The sequence below is a fragment of the Vanellus vanellus genome (genome assembly GCF_965231255.1).
Source record: "Vanellus vanellus genome assembly, chromosome: 1".
Taxonomy (NCBI): domain Eukaryota; kingdom Metazoa; phylum Chordata; class Aves; order Charadriiformes; family Charadriidae; genus Vanellus; species Vanellus vanellus.
The window spans coordinates 72232522-72251862 of NC_138905.1; positions in this window are offsets into that span (position 1 = coordinate 72232522).

Here is a 19341-nt window from a genome sequence, read left to right on the forward strand (position 1 = left end):
TTTATGTGGTCAGAAAACTTTATGCGTTAAGTTGTCTGACAAAAAGCCTTGTTTTAGCAGTTTTTAATGAATCATCCCCTTATGTGCTGTTCATCCAATTGTTTGCCAAGATCTTATGAATAGGTACAATGAGGATAATAGGGTCTCATGAGCTTCCTGCTGAAATTATTTGTTTATGAGCAGGGACACCACATCAGTAAAGCTGAAGTGTCATCATAGTTTAGGAGTGAAGACAGACATCCTCAAGTTTTCTTCAAGAGAGAGAATTAAACCTAAGAAGTCAGTGCTGTTTTGCTTTTCCATGAATGTCATCTCTCTCTTTCTCATAATACATATGTACAGAGCTTGGATTTGTGATTGTGGTGTTGCTGATGTTAGACAGAAATGCAGATAAATGGTGTTTATCATAGAACGGTTAGAGTTGGGAGGGACCTTAAAGATGATCTAGCTCCAACCCCCCTGCTGTGGGCAGGGATCCCTTCCACTAGACCAGGTTGCTCAAAGCCCCATCCAACCTGGCCTTGAATATTTCCAGGGATGGGGCATCCGCAGCTTCCCTGGGCGACCTGTTCCAGTGCCTCACCATGCTCAGAGTAAAGAACGTCTTCCTAATGTCTAATCTAAATCTACCCTCTTTCAGTTTAAAATCAATTTGCACCTGAATTTTGCTGTCTTGAGAAGAGGATTCTGTGTTCTCTTCACATGTACCTCCTCTGCCTGTGACCTTTTGAAGTAATTCCTGCCAATGCATTTAACACAATGTGAATTAACAGAAATACTTTGATGTCATATATTATGGCTATTATGAGTACCTGTTGATACAGCATTTTCGATGAGTAATCTTGATATATCAAGTGTCTGTTGGAATACTGACTATTTTTTTTAAAGGAATGTGTCATATGTATTATTTAGGGTTTCCAATTTTTAGTGATTAAAAATATGTCCAAATATATTAAAGTTATAATATTGTAAATTTCACTTTCTTTTGCTTTTACAGTGGCTTGCACATGTCACTTTCTTACTAGAAAAGTGTAACTTGCCCAAAGTCAATGATGTTTTTCATCTTGCTGTCTGTGGTATTGAGTGGCCTCCCTTCTGTCAAAATCAATTAGATTTGCAGTTGTTTAGTATCAGTTCTATGCCAGAAAGGGTCCTTTGGTTTGTGTAGTCTAATCCAGATACAGCTTATAAATCATGTTATAGACCCCTTAATTTGACACTGTTTACCTGTCTCATTAGGTCCTGTGACTTCTATTAACCTTAGCTTTACTCAAAACTATTCATATCTTCCAGAAAGGCTTTCTGCCTAGGCTTTGAGACGGCCAGAAATGGAAGTCTTGACTTCCTATCTGGTAAGCTGGTTCAAATAAATAAAGCTCCTTTACAGTTTAAAAATAGTAATAATTATGCATTCACTTCAGTCTGAAACTGGCAGACTTCAGCTTCCATCGCTCGATTCTTAGGAGGATTTTGGGTGCTTCTGCGTTAGCATGTCAGTTCAGATGGGAATGTGCTTTGAAGCAGGTTTGGCGATCCTCTATTTTATTTTTTTTTTTTTTTTAATCTCCTCCTCCTCCCCTGCTCCCTGTCGTCTCCCCCCACGCTGCCATTCGCATCAGAAGGTCCTGGACCCGGCAAGCAGATTCCTTTCCAGTGAAGCTCCCCTAGCAGATGCGTTCCGGGAGCAGGAGCGTGGCTAATGCGCTCCAGCTGCGGAGAGGCATGTGGGGACGGAAAAGCAAGATATGGCTGGTCTGAAATACCTCTTCCTTCACCTCCTTTCCCCTGCAAGCCCATAATGAGTGCGCATCAGGCCCTACAGATCCTTTCCTAGTGGGGCTGTGCTGCTTGTTAATGTAAACAAAGCCTTTGTTAAAGGTCAGCTTAGCACACAGTAAATTCTGTCTGTGAAAGTATTTACATAGTGTGTTGCAGCATGAAGATGATGATCTAAAAAGACTTCAACCTCTTAAGATTTTTTGCTAAAAGAGGGGTTTTTTAGCTAATAGTTCTTCTGAGCACAATTTCCTATTTTTTCAAAGTTCTTTGTAAGTCTTTAAATATCTCTTAAAATATCTTTTTAAAATATTTTATTTTAATTTTTAAAGAGTACCGATCAGAATATCGTGGAATACTAATTCAGATGTGGTATGGAAATAAAGGATATTAAGTTTAAATTATAGAATCATAGGATAGTGTGGGTTGGAAGGGGCCTTTAAAGGTCATCTAGTCCAACTCCCCCTGCAGTGAGCTAGGACATCTTCAACTAGATCGGGTTACTTGGACCCCTGTCCAACCTGACCTGGAATGTTTCCAGGGATGGGGCATCTGCCACCTCTCTGGGTAACCTGTTCCAGTGTTTCACCACCCTCATTGTAAAAAAATGTCTTCCTTATATCTAGTCTGAATCTAACCTTTTGTAGTTTAAAACCATTACCTCTTGTCCTATTGCAACAGGCCCTGCTAAAAAGTCTGTCCCCATCTTTCTTATAAGCCCCCTTTAAGTACTGAAATGCCACAAAAAGGTCTTCCCAGAGCCTTCTCTTCTCCAGGCTGAATAACCCCAGCTGTCTCAGCCTGTCCTCATAGTAGAGGTGCTCCAACCCTCTGGTCCATGTCTTCCCTGTGTTGAGCACTCCAGGTGGGGTCTTGCTAGAGTAGAGGGATAGAAAACACCTCCCTTGACATGCTGACCATGCTTCTTTTGATGCAGCCCTTGATGTGGTTGGCCACCTGGGCTGCGAGTGCACAGTGCTGGCTCATGACCGGCTTTTCATCTATTGTTGTATAAGCCACAATGAAACCAGAACTATCCCCCCCCCCCCCCCCCCCCAGGTCAATATAGTCTTCTTTTGACAGGAATATAGCTAGTGCCAATTATTTAAGCCTTTAGTTATTGACCTCTTCTTGTTACTTTGTTCAGGAATGAAATTTGTCCAAGCAAGGTGGATTTTTTTTTTTTTTTTTAGTGCAGGTTTTATGCTTGCATCCAGCTACCCTTTTGGAATGTAGGTAGACTTTTAGGTTTCTTCCATTCATGTAAAATATATTCAGGGCATAAATTATATTAGATTTGGATGCAGGTAGGCCAGAGAAATTGTCTGCAAATATATTTCAAATATTCACTGTGAGTTATCTAAGTATACTTATTTTAAGAGTGTTTATTTCTTGTAGATCTTGTTTAACATATTCCTTAGTTACTAATGGACTGGAAAGTACTTCATCATCTTGTTGTGATACTAGCCTGTCATCCTGCTTCTCTCTAAGCATACAAGAAAAATGTACTGAACAACTTGCCTTTTCTACTTCATTAAAAATATTTCTGTCTTCACATAGGAATTTGCCTATAGCTAGGTATTCTTCTAGTTTTTCTCATTTAGTTTAGATTTGCCAGTCATGTTATAGCAGCATAAGCTCAGATGTTAACAGGTCGGAATTAAAATCTCCGGCTCCTCCTCAGGCTCCTAGTTAGCCAGAGACAATTAATTTAGAGTCAGATTTTAAAGGCATGTAAGTTGTCACAGATTCGGAATTTTACATATTTGTGTGGATTTTTCTTTGCTTCAACTCCTTGCAGTCGTCTTTAAACAAGTCTTCTGTCATTTTCATTAAATAAAACTGACAGGATTATTGCCTGTGGGAAGCCTAACCTAAACCACTGTTGAGGCACTGTCATGGGCAACTTTGGTAAGAAATTATTGTATTTAGTAGAGCATACTTAAGAAATAAAACTTGACTTTCGTGTTACAGCAAGTAGGGGAGCAACAGTCCAAACCACCAGTGTTAGGGTTGGGGTTTTTTTGTTGCTGTACTTCAACTAGCTAGCCTGCTCATTTCCTGTTGTCAGCCCATATAGCCTCAAGATGTACGTTTTGTATTTTATATATACTGCATCCAGCTCTGGAGCCCCCAACATAAGAAGGGCATGGACCTGCTGGAGCATGTCCAGAGGAGGGCCACAAGGATGATCCGAGGGCTGGAGCACCTCTCCTCATAGGAGAGGCTAAAAGCGTTGGGGCTGTTCAGCCTGGAGAAGAGAAAGCTTCGGGGAGATCTTATTGTGGCCTTCCAGTACCTAAAGGGGGCCTACAGGAGAAGGACTTTTTACTAGGGCATATAGCGATAGGATGAGGGGGAATGGCTTTAAACTGGAAGAGGGCAGGTTTAGATTAAACATTAGGAAGAAGTTTTTCACTTTGAGGGTGGTGAGGCACTGGAACATGTTGCCCAGAGAGGTTGTTGAGGTCCCATCCCTGGATGTGTTCAAGGCCAGGCTGGATGTGGTCTTGGGCAGCGTGGTCTAGTGGGAGGTGTCCCTGCCTATGACAGGGGGGTTGGAACTTGGTGATCTTCAAGGTCCTTTCCAACCTAAACCATTCTATGATTCATGTTCCTACTTCTTAGATGTACCCTTTATGTTAAGGTAATGTTTCTCATAGATATACACTTTACAGTCTCAGGAGATTCTTGTGGATAACAGAACTCAAAATACTCATTCACTACAGATCTGATTTAGAGTAACATCTTGTTATTGAGAAGTAGTTTAAAAAAAATGGCCAGCAAGCATGCTATCCTCTTTTAAAATCTTTAGAAAAAAGTTACTGTACTTCAGTCTGTGTGGTTCCTCATTTTGAAGAAATGTTACAAACTGTGCCTCTCCTATTTATAGCTGGCATTTTTTCTGCAATTAACAAAATTGCTCATGCCTCCTTTTAAATACAGCTTGGCCACCTCCTCTGTATTGTTCTTTCATGAAGAGTATTCTTGACTTCATTGACATTCAATAATGTTGAGGTATGTTGCTAATTATTCTCAGCATGAATGCCTGCTTATAATTGCAATTTATCATGAATGCATAAGATTTGTTAATGATTTTTGGAAACTTTTTTTTTTTCCTCAAATCTTGAGGGTTTTATTGTTTCTAAAGCTGCTGAATAACCTGCTGGTTTGAAAATCGTAGTTAATGCATACCACCTACTGGTAATAATTACATCAAAGCTTTTTGCCCCTTCTAGTGTGCTAATACTGCAGAGCTTTACAAATTCTTTCCAGCCAAAGAGCTCAATTTTCCTTCAGCGCATCAAAGTTTAGAGGAGATTTCTACCAGAAAAAGCCTGACTTTCCTGTATTCCTGGGGGGGGTCAGATGCAATATACACACCTGTTTGGTAGTTCCTAGACATAGTAAAGGTATTCTCTGGCACTATAGTACCTACATAACCCACCTCTTAACATTGTGTTTTGATGAAGCCAGAGCAGTACAAAGGAGATGGAAAAGTTTGCTACTCTAAACTAAATAGTGGCGAGTTGCCTGTGTGGTAGTTATATGCCTGGCTATGTGCTTTTTATGAGCTCTGCTTTCTTCTAGCTCAGATCAGGGCTGTGCTAGATGTGGTTTGGTTTGTTTGAGCTGATCCCTGGAGCAGTTATTTAAAACTTGCTTCTCTCAAGCTGTGCTCCACACTGTAGCTCCACATTTCTCCTGGGATTGACTTCAGTTTGGTGAGTGGCTCCACTGCTCTGGAGTTTTGCGTCTGGAACTGATTGCCTGTAAATTTGGGAGTCGTCATTTCAGGCTTGGAAGGAACTCTTGTATAGTGGCAGAGTATTGAATTTTATTCTCCCCCTTTCCTCCATTTTTCTGGGTAGAGAACATGTCCTGAGATGGGAGTGGCAGCATATACAAATATTACAAATTCTGCTAATAAAGATTAACTTTGTGTATTTTGAACTGAAACAAAATTTTTTGACTGTTCGTGATATTTGTTTGTCACCATGCTCTTAGACTTTCTTTGGAATGAAGTAGATCTTTCAACGACTAACCAAAGATATGGTTCTGGAGATACTTTACTCCAAGGTGCAGTCTCTGCTGGTAGTATGGGTAAGATTGTTACAGGTTTGGCTTCCTCTGTTTTATGAAACCCTCTAGTGCTGTCCTTGAAGACCCTGGATCCTTGAATATCTCCACCTCATCGGACCATGAAGCACTTGCTCTTGGCATCAGGCAGTGGAAGGCTGTGATAATGCTTTTGTTATTTCAAGGCAAGGTCCATGGGAGACCCAGGCCAAATGCTGTGTGGTGTTGATGGGACCTGTCTGAATTGGATGCTTTAGATGCTGAGGAGTATAGACATATATGGTGGCTCCCAAGTGTGACTGTTTTGCAACATTTGCTAGTGCCTGCTGCTGCAGCTGGGTATAGTTTCAGTGGCAGTAGAACTGCTATGTGATAAGGCAGGCGGAGGTAATGGGCATCCCATTGATATGTCTCTTCTGCACCAACCTGAATGCCACTTTCTGTGCTGAAATAAGCTAGACTCCAAAATAAAACCAGTTACGTTATATACTCACTTCTAGGAGAGGAGAAAGCAAAAAAGAAGGTATTTGGGTAGGACTTTCTTCAATGCTAAACTCTCAACTAATCCTATTATGTGTTTTGGACTTGCTGCTAACTACCGGATTCTTGATACTGCTAATTGAATTCAGGGCATAGGCTTTCGAAGAGCTTTAATTCCCATTATATTGTCTGTATTTGATATTGCATGTGAAGATTCACTGAAATGTGCAAAGCAGCAAGGCATATAAAGAAGGGAAATGATGACATGAAGTTAGAGTGACCAGACAGATTCAGAAAACAATTATGAGAAGGAAAGTTATGTTGTTTGTGCTCTGTAACTTCTTATCTGGACTGTGACCTTGAAAGTGGCAGTTCTGTTGCCTGCCTGTGAAAAGCAGCTGCTTTCTCCACTGCATTTCTCCATGCACTGATTAGAAAAAGAAGGGGTGGGATTTGTAGAGCAACCTCTATGAAGTTTAAGCATGTCTCCAATTACTTTAAATACTTTAATGCATTGTAAAAATGATGGTAAAATCTTGTTAATCTTGGGTTATGCATTCCTTTGTTGGAGAGGGGCTTTTGGAGGGATGGAGCTGTGCGAGTGGTGTAAATATTTAGAATCTGAAACTATAAAATGTTGAGAAGTAGTTCTAGCCTAAAAAAGAAATGTTACTATTAGGATGAGGGTCAGGAAACAAGTGACTCTATTAGCTGCCTAATCACTGTGTGCCATGGAGTTCCTGCCTGTGAGTTATAATATAGCTTGAGTACACCGAGACTCCATATTGTTGAGCCTTTCCCCAGTGGGACACGTATGAAAGGCCTGGAGTAACTGCTACCCCTTGATCAAGGGGTGACAGTAAGGAGGGGGCTGCTAGGCAATATGTAGAGAGGTACAGGGCTCAGCTGTGAGGAGACTTGCAGATCTCTGTCGTGTTGTTGTCGGTCACTTCTGAAAAGATATTTGGAAGACCAGCCATCTGAGCTTGTCTCTCTTTAAAGAAAAGGGGGTTTTCTTCTCCTATTTTAGCTGGTAGGGAAAATAGCATGAGAGACTTCTTTCAGATATATTGTGAATATTGGGGAGCAATGCGGGTTTTACTTCACATGCACGAATTTCAAATTGGTCTTGTTAACCCCGAGTTTGAGTAAGTTAAAATAGCTGAAATGACAGAACAATTTTCTCTCTCTTTTTTTTTTTTTTTTTTTTTAATTTTTTAACTGAAAGCACAGCCTGAGACTGCAAGGGGTATGAATTGTGGCTTTTTCTTTTTCCCAATTGTGTTGAGGTGTATTTTACACTTTGGCAGTATACAGAGAGTAGTTGCCCTCTGTGCAACTCAGAGGAAAGTTGGATAAAGATTCTGTGCCTGTTTTGCTCCCAGATCTGGGCATAATGGTGTGTGGGAACAGGGAAAGAAACGGGGATAGAGGGTGGGAAACTGATGTGCTGAGCACGGTGCACCCTTCCTGCAAGACAGTGTCCCAAGCAAACACAGAGCTGGCCCTATCCATGTTATGGGCTAAGCACGGTCCTGATTGATGCTGGCACAGAAGTCGTGCCAAATTGCTTTTCCTCTTTTCTTCTACCTCTTATTCCAGCTGCAATTTGATGGATGGAGGAAAATGAAACACAACATTAAGTGATTTATTTAGGGTCATGGACAGCCAAAATATTTAAGCAGATTTATTGTTATCTTAAAAAAAAAAAAAAATCCAAACACTGAAAACCACACTATTTTTAGAGAAATCTGTCTGCTATTTTAATCTGATTCAGATTTCTTTAACAAAAGAGGGCCTGTGTTTTCCCAGAAATATGACCTTTATGTTGATATACTTCTGGTATCTGTAGGGGCCAAATGCAGACAAATAAAGCAGTTAATACTGGTCTGTGTTCATGTAAAATATATAGCATCTTGGTAAGGAATAATTCATATGGCTAAGTGAAAAAAAAATAGTTAAAAATTGAGGATCTTGTACTCAATGTTTTCAAGGGCCAAAGTAATTCCCATTTTGCAGTTGTAATAAAAGATTCAGCAGAATGTCAGGTTGCTGAAGCTCAGCTTGACCAGGAACTATGATTCCCAATTTCAAAACAAACAAATAAAGAGTGTGCGTTCCTATTGCTACTTCAAGTTTAGTGTCATGGAAAAAGTTAGTCTGTAGTTCAGCTACAAGTTCCTGGGATAGACAAAGATGCTGCAGCATTGTGGGACGGGAGACGAAGAGAGGAGGTTGTAGGTTCCTTTGCCTGCATAGACAGCCATCATCTGCTCTTCACACCAGTCAGCTCCAGGTCACAGAAAGGATTGCTGACCGATCTTCAGCGTGAATTCTCTTGTGCCAGGGAGGTGTTTTAGTCAGAGCTCTGCATACAAGCCTGAGCTCTGTCACTGCAGGATTAGCTCCAGAAACAGTCTTGGGGGGACGTGTGTGGTTTATCCCTTGGTTATAGGGAAAACAGGGGGAAGAAGGTGCTTTGTCTGTATCGGGGCATGTAGCCCGGGAACTCTGCTGGGTGCTGTGCAGAGTTTCTACCTCCCAGCCACAGCCTCGGGAAGCAAAAGTCTAATCGAGTTTCCCAATCCGGTCCCAGCAGAGACTGCTAATCCCGATGTGCCCTGTACAGCTCTGCAGGGAAGGCTGAGATGAAGTGGGGCTGATGGCTTTTATATCTTGGCCTGCTCCTACAGATACTGCATTCAGAAGCTTTCTCTTTTGTTTGGAAACATCCGTTGTACATGGTTTAATTTCATCAAACTTTATTTATGATACTCTAAAAAGAAAAGTGCATTATCTACTTTTTCATTAAAAATGCTCTCAAACAAAAAAACCCTAAACTTTTGCTGCTTCTGATGTCCTGCTGTTACTCCCCAGTGTTCATGTCTGACTTAAAGATTAATTAAAATAAATATCAAGTGCTACTGAAATAATTAATAAATTATACAATTTACATTCGATTGTAAGTGGAAGAATGTCTTACACTTCCCTTTAAAAAATCAGCATGGTTCCAGAAAGGAAGGAAGCATGCTAATTACAATGCCTCCATGAGATTTTACAGCTCGTGGCTGAGAGTTGATCAGAAGATGCAAAGGAGGCAAAGCAAGCATTTTAATGTTTGATACTTCAGTGCTTCTAATCCCAAAGCTTGCTATTAAAATACATAACAAACTACTGGAAGTGCACAAGTTTTGTTATTTCCTGAACTTCTCCATCTAGAAGAGATAAAGACATTTAGGGTTGGATGCTAGTTCTCTGCCACTCTTAGCACTGAGGTAACATGGCTGGAGTTTCTCCTAACTTACAGTGGTTAATGTGAAATCAGAATTAGTCTCTTGAGCTTTTTACAAAATACCCAAATGTTTCATAGCTTTTTTTTTTTTTTAATGTGTATGTCATTACCAGCGTTTATGCACCTTTGCCTGGCACACAAGAAGAATAGAGAAGTTTTTTCTACAAGGCTGGTTATAAAGGTATCTCTGATGAATTGTAAAGCCACCTTAAATATACAATCATGAAAACAGTTGTGCAGGGTCAGATGAAACCATCTAGCTTGGAGGGCAGGAGATGATGCCCAAGAAACCAGTGGAGGACCAATACAAGCATGGTACTTTTCTCATATAGTCTCTTGGCCTCCAGCCCCATGGCTCCTAAAAACAAGGGGGTGTACTACCTTGTCTCTTCACTTAACCTTTGCACTGCCTCTCTCTTGTTGCCATTCCTCTAGTGTCCAAACGCTCCTCCTGTTCCTTCATGATACCGAAGCATCAGTAGCAGGAGTACTGAGAATATAGTGGAAGCAGTCTGGATGCTCATTATTTCTTTTTCCTACTAAAGGGGAGAGCCAACTGCAGTAAAAATCCAGCTCAGTTTTTGGCTGCAGTATGTTTATTGCTGTGTGGGATTAGTCTGTGCTCCAAATGAGGAGTTGAGAGGCTTGAGAATGTGCACTGCTGTGAGTTGCTGGAGACCTGAACAAGTCCTACGCTGAAGAGATGTAAGGTTTTGCAGGGAGGGAGGAACTGTAATATTTTCGGATCTGTAGGGAGTTTCGTGGGAGCTACAGAAACTACATTTCTGAAGTAGAGGCCTTTGCTGTTTCCTTCCAACCTTCGAGTCCCCGTTTGATAGCATGGCAGGTTTACAGCCCCCATTAAAATGGTTTCACTTGGTTTTGTTTGTTTTTTCTCCTCCTCATCTTATTTCTTGAAACTGTGAAAGCACTTTAAAAAAAAAAAGACAAATACCTGGGAAATATGAACAAAAATGGACAGTCTGGGTAACTTTTACGAATACTGAAGTAATGATTTTGTACCCGGAGATTTTGAGGCCAGTCCTGTCAGAGTAGTGCTGCTTCTTCTGCCTTCTAGAGGACCCTAGGCAGAAGGTTTCAAACTTTAATGTCAAGAAATGGCTTGAAGTATGAGCAGTTAAACTCCCTATCAAGTATGACCTAGTGTTCTGTGCTAGTAGATAGCTTGCCTAATACAGTCTGTGTCACAAATTCATAATGTTCCAGTTAAAATAAATCCTGTCAGATGTTATTGTGTTAAGATTATTGTGCTTGTAGTTTTGTAGAAAGCTTTTCTGGGGGGGGGGCGGACCCAAAACAAACCACCAACCAACATTTCCTTGTCACTGTGATCTGAGTAAGAGCAGGGAAGTGTATAGTTGCCCAGGACTTCCTGGCCTCCTTAGTAAATCTCGTGCCTTCCCATTCCCCATAGTATGTAATTCAATGCTCTTGAACAGTGAGACGCAACTGAAAATACAGTTGCGTTTGATGTAGGCATTTAACAAATTATCTCAGCAGATGCGAGCAATTACAGAAGCTTGGTGAAGGATGTGTCTGTTAATTGTGATAGTTGTTAATACACTTACTGCCCTGAATCCTGAACTCCTATAACCATTGGTTTACTACTTAATTTCAGGCAGGTAGACATAAGTACTCAATTTACTTTCAGTCCATGTTTTTATCACATACCTCTCTTCCTTTACAAACACTATATTTTCATTTTAGTCACAAAGCTGTTTTCTGAGGCAGGGAAGATTATGCCTTTCTGAAGTATAGAACGATCTAACATCTTGATTATTGTTTGGAAAAATCAAATAGAAACATAGCATCTGATAAATACATATATGAATATACAGGGACTGTAAGGTATGTGTATAGCATTCATGCTTAGGAAAAATAGTCTCAAAAGTTGGGGGTTTTTTTACTTTGTTTGTGTCTTTCTCTTTTAATTTGGATTAGTAATGTTTATTTTTTTTCCTAGGGGAAAAGTGGAAAACACAACAGAAAGAATAACTGATTAATTTGATAATGCTGATTACTATTGGTTTTTGACCTAAAGACTCATTAACCTTTGTCCCAAAAAGCTTATCTAAATAATTCAGGATTTATATTGGGAGTGGGAGAGCAGAGGATGTGGATTGTTGAACTCTGTTGGAACATCACTGGCTCTGCATTTAGAACAGACTTGACCTTTCTCAGGCTCAGGTCCTGGGCTCAATGTTCGCCAGACTTTCTCAATCGCTTTTTTTTTTTTTTTTTTTTTAAAGAGGGGGGAAGTCTACACTTGTCTGGCTTGAGAATGTTTTTAATGCAGGTTTTTAGTTTGCAAAGCTAATACCTTCAGAAAACAGGATGTTTGAGGTGAATGTCATGGAAAGAAAATGTTCTGTTCCATAGACAATTTTGTGGACTACGTGTTCCACTGTGTGGGGAAGATAGATGATGTTGGTGCATGTGAGACTTCTTTGAAATTATTGAAATATATTTCACTGCACTATTGACTGTGAAGAAAGACAAAATAGCAAGATCAAATGAGGGGTAATATTTCTCTTCTGTCAATTTGTAGTGCTGTATGTCTGTGTTTGCAGCTATGAAATGTTGCACGCTTGAACATTTCAATTGAATGTGTGTAAACTGGAAACAAAGTCATATGCAAAGGGTGGGCGAGAGGTTCACCTTGCCTGAACTTAGGATTCTGCTTTGTATTTTCCTGTAGTGGAGGCAGAGGTTGGATTCTCTGTGTGGCTGATGAACACAAGAGCATATTTGACTTTGCATGCCAGGGTTCCCACACTAAAATGTTTGTTTCTTTCACTTGACCGAAGGAAGTCTAGACAACTAGATCAGACCAGGATATAGTTGTCTGAAGTTGGCTCAGTCAGGTCCTATTTCTTGTGCCTAACTTGAGATAACCATTTCGGAGGCCTCACTTTTAGGTATTTTATTTGCTTAAAATATTTCCTCAGAATGGGTTACCGTCATAAGAATTCACTCAGATTGGTGAGTAAAGGTAGTACAACAGCAATAGAAACAAACAGGTTGCCTTGACTAAACCAGCACTTCAAAGGTTTGTATTAACTTTAAGGAATGTTGATTGATTTTTATTTTTTTTTAATACACCTGTTCAAAGTTAAAGCTCTAAAATTTCACAACACAGGGCTTCTGTCCTTGGCCTTTTTTCTCCCCCTTCAATAGAGAAGCTTAAGAGACAACCCCAATGTTGTGCTTATTTAACAAAACCATTCATGATCAGAGTGACTTTGTAGTGTGAGGCTTTGGGAGTTGAGTTTACAGCAGGAAATACCAGGATGTTCAGAAGAGCCTGTTCTTGTAGGATGGGATGGTGCTGAGCTTTCTGCCACAGCAGGATAGGTAGGGAGGAGTTCTTGCTGGAATTGGCCTGAAGAAATATGATCGTTGAAGAACATTCCTCTTTTGCCTGAATGTTTCAGGCTTGCTGGTGTTTACTTGATGATTGGTTTTCAGCATAGGATTGGATTTAAGGATTTTTTCAACCTGTAAATAATTAGTGTCCGTTGTTTCCATTAACGAAAGAAAGGGTGTGTGATTGTAGGTCTGAAAGCACAAAACTGGGATACTGGAAGGCAGATGCAACTCTTACGCTTTATGCTGTGTGTCCTTGTTAATGCTGCTTTGCAATCTGTAGATGAAAAAGACTTCAAGCAATGTAAACGAATTATTTTCATTTGTCATAACACAGCTAAGACTTCAGAGAAGATGGGCACCACTCAAATGCTTCACTGAGAAAGTGTATCGAAGGAGTACTTCTTTCTTCTTCCCTGCAGTGCACCTTTCTGACTTTGCCTAGTTGTACTGATGTGGGGTTTTGTGGGCACAGAGATACATATTTAGTCCTACACTCTCTTATTGCTTGGAACGTTAATAAAATTCAACAACAGCATAGTTTTCTAGTTTAATTCCAAGAGAAATAGTTTACTCATAAAGAATTCAAATCTATAAATCCATGAAAAAATAATTGAAATTCATTATAATTTCAACAGAAGAGCAGCTTCCCACTGGAAACAATGATTCTTGTTTTTTGATGAGAGCAATTTTAAACCAGAGTTGATGTTGTTCTCCAGTAGAGCAAACTGACAATGATGTAATTTCGCTAGTTTGTCATCTTTTTCTGTTGCAAGAAAGAGATTCATTGTTGCTGTAGAGGAGCTACAGTTTTTAAATGTTGTTTCCCAAAGGAGATTTAAATTTAGTTGTTGTTCCTTTAAAACACAAAGCTGTACACAGACTAACAAAAAACATGTGAATTGGTACAACCAGGAAACAATGCAAACAGGACTAGCTTCGCTCCTTGCAGCTGTGACAAAAGGATTTATTTGCACTCTGTGCTGAATGCGAGCATCCTTAAGCATCCTGCAGAGGCCAGTTGAGATAAACTGTGCTGTTACGTGTCTTCTCCAAGCTGCACTGGGAAGGTTTCTTCTTGAAAGTTGTCAGGAAAGGCCCCAGTTTGCTAAGTTGTTGACTATTTTGTGATAGTTGTAACCAGGTTCTTGATGGAAATGGGCTGCCACAAATTAATTTTTCAGTCTTAATTAGTATTCTGAAAAAAGTTGTGATCTGTCCTCTGAGGCTAACCTTCAGTCTCATAGGAGGACACGAGCAGATGACACTGAAGACCCATGTAATTTTTAATCACTCCAGAATTGCACTGGAATTCCAGTCTGATGGACATCTGGTACCTGTACTCCCCAGAGTCACTGGGGGAAGAATTAAGAAATTTATAATGGGATTCTCAACCAGGAGGCTGAGCATGAAACTGTTTCAGGTAGCTAGGAGAAAATGCCGAGCTTGATTATTTCAGTTATTATCCTCATTGTGGGGACCTGTATTGGTCAACTCTGGGCTGCTGAAATCTGCCTGCTTTCACTATAGTGCTAAGCCCTAAACCTGCTCTGAAAGCAAGAAAGTTAGACACGCATGTTCTCCAGAATGGCTTAGTGTTCATTAAAACTTGCAGGCAATTTTCTTCTCGTAGGTCAAAAAAGAAACTTGGTTGGAGTTTGCCATATTCACAGTATGTTTTTTAATGACTGTTGTGCATGCGCTGTAGTGCACCCATGCTTTCCTAATCTCACTTAAACAAAAGTGGAGGATATGTTGTTCCTTGTCAAGATTTGATTCCCTGTGTGTCTGGTAAGCGTGCTGTGTGTACAGCAGGTTTATACCTCAGGAGAATTGGGAAGAAAAAATGCCTAGTTTAAATATACCTACAGTTCTTAGGAAGAAGGTGATGAGATGCTCAGGTTAACAGTACTGCGGCAGGTCTGAGCATTTGCAGGCAAACTTTGGGTCCAGTGCCATTGTGTGGCAATAATAATCCTCCTGAATAATCCTCCTCAGGTCCCTATAGAGACATCTGATGCTTGCTTAAGTTTCGTGTCTTGCTATAAAACTTTCTGGTCCTTAAGAGTTGGTGGCTAGAAGGAAAGGAAAGCCCAATTGAAATTGCCTACATAATATCCAATTTTCTCTGAGGTTTTGTGAAAAATAGAACTTCCACGTTTTTTCCTGGTAATGACCAGAACATCTACTTGACAGTTAGGAAAAGGTAGTTAAAATGTTCAAAGTTATTCTGTTTCCACGTGTATGTATGAAATGTCTGCTTGCCAGATCATCGATAAAGAGTGTCCTTCTGTAAACTTTATATTTGAAAAACTTAGATTAGTTCAACTGAATTGATGTTTTTCTGGGGTTATATTACATTTTAAAGCAAAGCTATTTTTTGTACTGATTATAACTGTAATAAGTAATTTGGCAAAAATTTTGCTTCAGCTAAAATGACTGTGTGCTTGCTATGGCTTCAGCTGAGATGGGTGTGCGCTTGCTATGCCTTTGGAAAAGGGATAGTGTTAAATAAGATATCAGACGAAAGCAACAGTTAGAACTACCGAAACTTGCAGAACAAAGGGTGGTGTGATTAGCTAAGGTAACCACAGGAGTGTAAAGAATGAAGAAGCCACAAGAAGGACATGGTGATAAAGACTTCAAGCCTTCCCTCCAACGACTACCAGGAAGACCCCTGAGGAAGCATAACGCCTGCAGCACTAGAAGGGAGGGGGTGTGCTCAGGGGTGGGTTGCCTTCCAAGGACTTATTGATTATGTAAATTGGGGGGTGGGTTGCATTCCAAGAACTCATTGATTATGTAATTGAGGGTGGGTTGTGTTCCGAAAACTCATTGACTATGCAAATTATGTTCCAAGAAGAAACATGAATAAGTATAAGGAATACAAAATAAAAACAAGCGTTTGTAAAGGAAAAATGAGACACAGGAGGAGAAATCCCCTGTGGAAGTGCCAGCGCTGTAATAAATATTCTTTGCTCCACTGAATTTGCCCCAGGCTAAAATTTAATACGGTGAGCGCGATTCTCACATAACTTATAATACAGGGTACATCACCTTAATTCTGGAAAACTGTCCCTTGCTAACAGGAACATTCTGGCACTGTAGCATAATCTCCCAACTTTTTGCTTCACCCTTTTAAACTATCAGAATTATTTGGACTGTGAGTGGTGAACGTTACATGAGGAGAAGTAAGGGGTAGAAAATGCCTTATTTTGCCAGGTGGTTTTACTGTCCTTCAGTGCCTCGAGGTAAAGGGAGCTTTCAGGTCCCTGCTGTCCTCGTCAGTTTAAACTGCATCTTCAGCACCATGTCTGATCTGCTCTCACTCACCTATTTGTCATGATCAATCAATCTGCTTCCAAAACAGTAAGTCATGGATAGCAGTGAAAAAGTGTTCTCTGTGTATGTCTGTACTGCTTCCACTAGCTGAGGCACTGGTGGTCTTGAAATGAGGAAGCGTGACATCAGAAGCAGCATGCTAGTGGCAATAAACAGCACGTTTGTGGTTGGTTTTTGTTTTGGTTTGTTTTTTGCATTGAATTTTTGTCCTCTTCAATACAAAATCCTGTTGGTATGCAAGATAAATGCAGCCAATAATAATTAGATGATCATAGGTCCAGGACCAACTGGAAGAAGAGTACTAGTCTTTCAGAAAATATGCATTTCATAGCATTATCTTTAAGTTTTGAGTCTACAGCCTTACATTGCCTTGCATAGATGTAAAGAAAGCTATACAGTAATTGTTCTGGAAAACACAGGTCCTGTTTTTCTTGGAATAGTGGTGTTGCACTTCTTGCTAAGTTGGTTGTTCAGAAGAGAGTATCTTTTAACTAGCCTCTTATTCTACACTGTTTCTCTGATAGTTCTTCCCCATGGGTTTCTATTTCAGGGTGGTGGGGTTTTTGGTCTTTTTTTTTTTTTTAAATAATATGCTTGTTGCAACTTTAGGGTACATTTGTGTCTAATGTACCAAGACCTTGGTGAAATGTAATGTGACACATTTCCTTGGTTGCTATTTCCCTAAACAGAAAATTCATCTCTGGAGTGCATCAGACTTTTGAACAGTCTTAGCTCTGTACAAGGGTGCAAATGCCAAGTTAAACACACTTCTCAAAAGAAGTACTTTTCTTTTGGTATGGGGTGGGGAAAGGATTATGTATGTCTTTGCTTCATATCACAGATCTAAACCTTCTCTGTTTACCTTCTTCTCTAACCCCACTGCAGAATCCAAAGAGATGATTTTTTCAGTGTTTTTTTTTTTTCCTAAAGGCATGTTTTCTTGATTTTTTTTTTTTTTTTTTTTTTTTTCCTGTGCAGCTTTGCCTTAGTTTTCCTATGCTTTTTTTTTTTTTTTTTGAAAAGGGAGCAATCATTGTGAATGAAAATTTATGAAGTGAGCCCAGTCTAGCAGTATCTGTCTTCAGAGGAACCTGACTTTAAAAGAATTCCTTAAAAGACAAGGAGAAAGGAACTGAAAAAGAGCAAAAGAAAAATGAAAGGCTCTTATGGCCTTTATCTTAACAAACCTTTTCCTTTTATTTTGTGGTTCACTAGTTATCCCAGGGTTTTAAATGAAATGTAATCAATTCTGTAAATACATGTTTATAAAATCAGTTTAATACACACATGCCTGCAGAGCAGAGAACAACTTGTGGGGGACGTTGGGGATCTTAATGGGTCTCACACTGAATCTAAGTAAGCAATATCATATTGCTTTGAAAAGTATTCGTCCTGGGATATGTAAATGGATATATAACCTGAAAAGCCAGTGATGTATTGTAGATGTTTTAGCCAGATCATTGTGTCAATGTTTAGGTGGTCCTCCTTAAAGTAGAGCACCTAAAGACAAATGAGCAGAGATCTATGAGAGTATCGAGTGGGCCTCAAGAAGGCTAGATAGCTTTGAGAAGGCTATAGAAGGAGGATGGAACAGTTTTCATCTATGTAAAAAGCTGCTGCAGGGGGAGTGAGAATAGTCGTATGCTGGATGGAATGAAAGATAATAGATTTTTTTATAAGATGACCTAAAATAGACATTAAAAGAACTTATAACAACGTATTAAAAAACCTACAAAAAACCCAACTATAAACAACAAAATGCCCCCACCACTTGATATGATGCCCTGAAAAGAGCGAGACCTTTAAGAACAAGTTAAACAAATATCTATGAAGAATTGTATGAGATTAACTGATCCATTGCTGGTTCAAAAAATGGATTAGATTATATGAGAAGGACCCCAGAAGATACGTGATTTTATGATGATAAATTTTTAGTATAAACCAGATTTTTTAAACAGGGAAATAAAAGTTAGATTGGGGTACATCAGCTGGTGCTGAAAAACAAAAAATCACCTAAGTGTTAATGGGAACTTAGTTTTAGTTAATCATGTTTTCAGTGTTTGACTTCCATGAACCTGTGAATGAGTGAATTTTAATAGGCTAAATGTTCACAGGAAATAAACTTTATGTTTTCACACAGAGCTCTTCCAGAAATCAAATCTTGACTTTTCATGCATATTCTGTATATTGGCAGCATGTAAACAGAGTAAAATCGGTGGCCTGGTAAGTGTTTTCTGACAAATAACCAGTAAAACACATCTTGAATTTTGGCTGTCAATAAACATAATCACTTATTTGTAAATTACCCACCATTAAAAACTATGAAAGAGAGAGACATTATAATTAATAAAATATAAAAGGGACAATTTATTTAATGATCAGGAAGAAGTCAGATTATCAGATAGAAGGGTTCATTCTGCTGTAGAGAATCTAGTATTTGAGAGTGATTATTCTTTTGGAAAGCTAATACCCACTGAATAGTCAGGACCAGCAAAAAAATGGCGACAAATAGGATCTAAAGAATGATGGAAAGGGAATGAGCAAAGCTGGTCAAAAACGCTGGTAGAATATTGTCTCAAACCTGGTAACATGCTTTTTCCTGTAAGTATTCATAATAATTTATTAGCAGTGTGTGTTTAACCCGCAATTAATCTGCAGTGCTCAAATTTTGTGCTACCGGTTTTCCATAGCTGCTTATCCAGTGACTGAGTCAGGTTTGCAGAACTGATTTCATAAAGATAGCAGCTGGCAAAGACTGAACCTGCAATCTAAACAGCCCCTGACTTATGGATGTGAAGTTACTGCTTTGCTTATTTGCACGTCTCTGCAAGATGCAAACTTCTCATGCCTTCTTGCATGAAGGCTGCTGGATATATTGAGCTCCTTTCAGCATAGGCTATCCACGCCGCAGTATTGCGTACTGTGATGAGTAGCAGCAAATAGCCAGACAGTTTTTAGTTGTAACTTTCCCAATATTATAGCAG